The sequence below is a fragment of the Mastigoproctus giganteus genome, chromosome 4 (genome assembly GCF_048544385.1).
Source record: "Mastigoproctus giganteus isolate SK-2022 chromosome 4, ASM4854438v1, whole genome shotgun sequence".
In the NCBI taxonomy this organism is placed as follows: Eukaryota; Metazoa; Arthropoda; class Arachnida; order Uropygi; family Thelyphonidae; genus Mastigoproctus; species Mastigoproctus giganteus.
Genome location: NC_143578.1, coordinates 44302819 through 44308818, shown reverse-complemented (window position 1 = coordinate 44308818; position 6000 = coordinate 44302819).

Sequence of the window (6000 nt, the reverse complement as noted above, 5' to 3'; positions counted from 1 at the left end):
ACAATTAAAGTTTGAAAAAAAAAAAAAAAAATTAAAGCACAGCCTGAAAAGTTGTAAAATAATTTTTCCCTATTTCAGGAGTAGCTTAAAATAAAATTATCTTTAGTTTTCAGTCCTGATAGTACATCATCGGCTCATTTTTAGTTAAAAATTAACTTTATTTTTTAAAAACTGCAACTTCATTTAACATAGACCAATAATGTATTGGTATTTTTGCAACATGCAAAAATTCACTCTTCACAGTGAATACATTCTTACTAAAATCCATAGTTAAACTTTTAAATTATTTAATCAGATATCTGTTATGATCAGAGGTAAAATACAATTCCTTTCCTGAAGTTTTTAATATTCCACGAATTTCAAGTCACTGATATATACCCAAGATTATCATACCAAATTTTTTTATAAACATGTTGCCTCTTTAAAAGCTTTCAAATGCATACCTAGATACCAGATCATATTTACATAGGGTTGTGTTTATGCTAGAAAGATCATTCATATCTCCAGACATTAGAACAATCTATCATATGAATTTTTAAAAAGTTCCTTCTTATATTATTTCTTTTGACAGTTTTCACATATAATTGTGCTTATGCAGTTTAATATTCAATTTATATATTATAACTACATCACTACCATTAGTATGTAGAACCAATTGTCGATTCTATAGCCCACTTTAATCATGCAAAAATATAGATTGAAAAAGTTACGATTTTCTTCAGTATTAAAGGTGCAGAAAATGTTAATACTGTAATTTAGTTCCATGTGCATTCTAATGAAAGTGCATCCCTCATGTATACTGCACATTTTCTATCCGAAATAAAGCAACAGATATATCTGAACCTTTGTGCAGCGTGAATATTTTTCAAGTAATGTTTTAGAAGTGGTATAAATTTAGAGGAGCCTGATACTCATCTAAATAATTAGATGTAATGTCAATGTTTTGAATATGATTCAAGTTTTTACACCTTTTATTCACATAGGTATTAGAAGCTATTAACACCATTATTATTTTGACCTTAGATTGTAATTCTGTCCTGTTGCAGCCAACTCTGTCACTACAGAACAAGGCTAATTACTTATTACACTGGAATGACTGCAGATTCTTATTATATTAAATTTGGTTATGTTATATTGTTGGTTTCATGGTGCATAGCATTAGATTTTATGGAGCATAGCTTCTTAGGCCACACTGCACCAGTGTATATTGTGGCTGTAGAAATGTGTGTTCGGAGGACTGACCTGTATACTGTGTTCTGAAATTTTGTCCTGTGAATTATAAAATAATTAATGGGGAAAAAATTAAACAAACTTGGGCAACAATCCCCCAAAGTAGTTTTTATCAGTTATTATATTACTTCAACAGATAAATCTAGTGATCATATCTAGTAGTGTTTCTCAACCAGAGGGCTTGAAGGAAAAGTTTTTTTAAGTTTAGTTTAAAATAATTTTTAATATACAGAAAAAGCTTTGTTACCTGGCATGCATGGATATTCTGATTATCTGATAAACCCAGGAAAAACCAGTGAATAACAAAAATAAAATCAAAATTTTGGACAGGTACCAATGCAAGCTATGCTGTAATGAACAACTAAAATAAGTCAACTTTTAATCTTATTTTATTAAAAAAATTTAATCTATCATACCTTATACGGAATGTACATTTTTTCACATTCATAATGTATAATTAGTAAGTTTTCTGTAATAAAAGGAAATAAAAATGTTATCATAATATTTACTTGATGTGTTACTGATTTTATGCCAAAAGGGATGTGGACCACAATGAATTACATATTTTTCCCTCATATGGGTTGTGAAGAAAACTAACACAATTAGTGATCCCAATCTAGAATATAAATATGCAAATTTCCTTGATAACAAAGCTATTAGTGTGTGCGTTTTTTTTTTTGCTTTAATAATTAAAATGCATGGTAAATAAATTTACAACTTCAAATAACCATACTGGTTATTTTAATTGTAGGTTGGCAGCAAGAAATTTATTTGAAGTTTAGGAGGCTATGTTACTAAAAATGGTTCAGAAATGACAATCTGACATAATTTAAGTTTCAAAAACAAATGAATTTGCTAATCTATACTCTAAGAAAGGGAAGCTTTTGTCTAATTTGGAATTATCCCACTATATAAATTTCAGAGCATTGTAGGAAGATGACTCACATACAAAAAGTAATGCCTTTGGGTCGAGTGCATCACGAAAAGTTGGGTGCATTTTTGCATCCAACTTTCAAAATGTAATAAATTTAGCTGATTAAAATGTTAAGACAGGTCAAAGTTTAACATAATTTAAACTAGTACCAGCCTGAGGCTTTCAGTAATATTTATTGAATGTGTTTGAATGATGTTATATACGAATATTTATGTCCTGGTAAGTATGTATAACTATTGATGTATTTCTAACCAAGGTCCTTTTGCTATTATCTTGTTTACAGCTTTACCTTCTCATAGTCATATTTATTAACATTTTACTGAAGTTGATATATGCAAATAAATAATGTAATGTAATGCAATGCTTGCAACATACAAATGCAAACAATGCACAGACTAATTTAAAACTGGCAATAAACAAGAATGACAAATTATTAACAGACAGTGCCTGCAAGTGAATGGTTCCTGTAGTAGTACACAAAACCTAGGACTAAATTTTTCTTAAAAAAAAAAATAAATAAATAAAGGGTAAATATTTGAAAGTCTTAGTGATGAAGACAGCAACTTATAATATAAACAAACTTCTATTTATCAAGGCAAAAGGAAACAAAGTAAGTTTTCATTATTACTTTTCTTTCGCTGCTAATAATCCACACAATTCAAAATATTAGAATGCACATGCTTTACAATTAAAGTGGAACTTGCCCTTCCTATCAGTATATACAAATTGTCTAGTTATTCAAAAAGATTTAGATGAAAATTTAGTTTAAATAGGATGGCTGAAAATGGACATAAAAGCCTAACAATATATTTCATCTAACTTTGTCCTTCTAAAAGCCCTACAAAATGGACAAAGTCTCTAAGATAATAATGCAACATCATAAAATAATAATGTGACCACATCTGATCTAATCTCACAGTGGAATAAGTCAAAACAATTTATTTTAAAGAACTTATATTGTTCATTTAAAACAAAAGCCATGAGCAATATAAGTCCTACTCATTTGAAATTTTAAACTGAAATGTGGAACTGTAAACTGAACAAGCAGTCATCATTCTCACAGAATTTCACTTCAATTATAACCATATGCATGTGGCTCATGGAAGTGTTATTTTTTGAGCAATTCTAGATCCAAGATGATGGGTCTGAAAACTCTGGTAGCTGCTAGCACAGCAATTTTGGCCCCTGTATGCATACAACTGGAATGTGATTCACTGCTGAAAACTTAGAGGGTGTAACATCCCAAGAACTTACTGAGATAACAGCCAAATAAAGTTAATAAGACTGCAGGAAAGTAATGTAAATGAGAATTTATGAACTTTACAAATGAAAATTACTCTTAGCATCTGCTAACTACTGTATTAAATGCATTACAGTGTCCTGGATCTTTTCACCTAAACATTTTATTAGAAGTTCATATCAAACAAAAGCTTATAAAGAATGAAGAAAAAATTTGAAGTTATTTTGACCCAGATCAAAGGGTTTCAGTTTACTGTTAAATCTAGAGCTGACTGCCTGTAGAAATATACTGGTCACTATATATCAGCCAAAGTAGCACAAACTTTAACTCTGTATGAGTTTATTTACAACTAATTATAACTCCCCCCATCAGAGAAATGATGTAAGGTATCGCAACTGTTTCTTATCAGTGACTATGATTATGTAAAAAAGGGACAGGCACCATAAATATGATTTAAAAACTAATATTGTTATATATATTTAATATATTCTAAAATCTCAAGTGAAAACTGCAAAAGAACATCAGAAGGATGTCTTTCATGATCCAAGACCAATATTTACTTGAGCAGTATACACAAGAAGAAAAGCAATAAAGTAAATTTGGGGGGGGAGTATTAAAGCAAGTGGCAATAAGGTTAAAAACTATAAAAGTTCTGTAACGATGTCAAGAGAAATGGATGAAAACTTTGCGATGGCATTTTAAAACTCAATATGAGCAAAAATTTTACATTCAAATTTACATTTGAATATTTGAGTACAGATACTTGATTATCACACCTCATATCTTGATAAATTTTACATTATCAAAAACTAGTTGGAGATTTATAAATATGCATTTGAATTGCTAATTCTCCCCCCAACAATTTTATATAATCCTGAGTATTCACATCATTAATTATATTACAAATTACAGATATGTTACCTTCCAATGTCAAATATACTTTAATTTTAAACTAGTTATGAAAAAGTTTGGGGATCATTTGCAGTTTCCAACTACATTAACTTCTCGATTTCTTACAGTTTGTATATTACAATTCCTGATGGTAATGTACATGATGCTAAGGATTGTGTGTGATAACTTTATACAGAAACAGAAAAAAAAAAGTCATATGTTACACTTCTTTGTTAAAACATTATTCTGTTCAGTATAATAAGTTGTAACACAAGAAACATATTCTAACCACAGTAGATAAAACTCTCGAACAGCTCCATTTGTAAACAACTTTCAAAGAATTCTATGTTTCATACATATGTACAAGATGAGTTGTGCCATTCGAGACACTTTACAAGTCAAAGATGTGCTCATTTTTATTTCTCACTCTTGGAAACAGGAACAACTTACTGAAGATGAAATGTGGATGTACATGGATGGATGACTTCGACAGTATGTAGATTTCTATAGAAGGAAAAATACAACAATATACCAAGATGACACAATAAGTTACAAGATAATACATTTTACTGTCTTTTTCTTTTATTTAAAAATCTGTTTTTAAATAATACTGTTTTGTTAAATATCAAGTGACAAATTATTAAATCAGAAGTGAACATTTTATATACAAAAAAAAAAAAAAAAACAAAATCTGCATAAATTGTCACTGCTAAAGAAGCAGCTTATTTTTGGTGTAACAAAGCTGAAATACCTGATGAAATCATGTATAATTGTTTTTGATTATGAAGTAAGCATATTTTCTGTTGTAAAAAATGCACAATTTTCCTTCTAATATTCAATTGTAATTTACAAAATTAAGAACAAGAATCGGAGTGCAAGTACATAGCTCCATCACACATGCAGGCCTCTCCAAATGCTTTATACCAGGGGTGGGGAACCTTTTTACGTTGGAAGGCCATATTTTATTTAACCAAGATACTATTAGGCTGCATGCTGAGAATTTAATATATACAACAAAAACTAAATTTTTGTAGGCATATTTACAATTTTAATTACAGCCTGTTATTTGTTTAGCAAAGATGATAACAAAACAAGATATAATAAAACAATGCATGCATACTACCTGGCTGGTAGAAATGATGGAGATGCATTACTCATGATTAAACAGCCTTTTCATACTCTGACATTTAGTCAAGAAATATATTTAGATTATATCTATTATTGTATAAATGATAAATGTAGTATTAACACAGTAATAATGAAATAATTAGTGAAATTTATTGACACTATATTGAGCACATGCACACACAAGACAATAATTACTGTACTAGCAATTAAAGTGGAATAATTACTGTACTAGCAATTAACAATGAATACGAAAAAAAAAAAAAAAAAAAAAACGCTCTGAGGGGAATATTCGAATTCAATGAATGGCTAGACACTGTGGTGAAAAGAATGCACTGTCAACCTTCAAAAGTTCAATTTAAATATGAAATAAATGCACCTACACTGGGAATGGGTTCTATGAAGTAAACAAAACTGTAGGATTAATTTTCTGCATTTTTTTAAAATGAAAACCACAAACATGAGAAGTATTTAGAACCCATAGTATTTAGTACCATGCATGGGTTAAAGGTTGAGAAGATGACAGAAGATACTTGCTGACATTAAACTTGAATTTCTGTAGATTGTAATTTTCAGCACA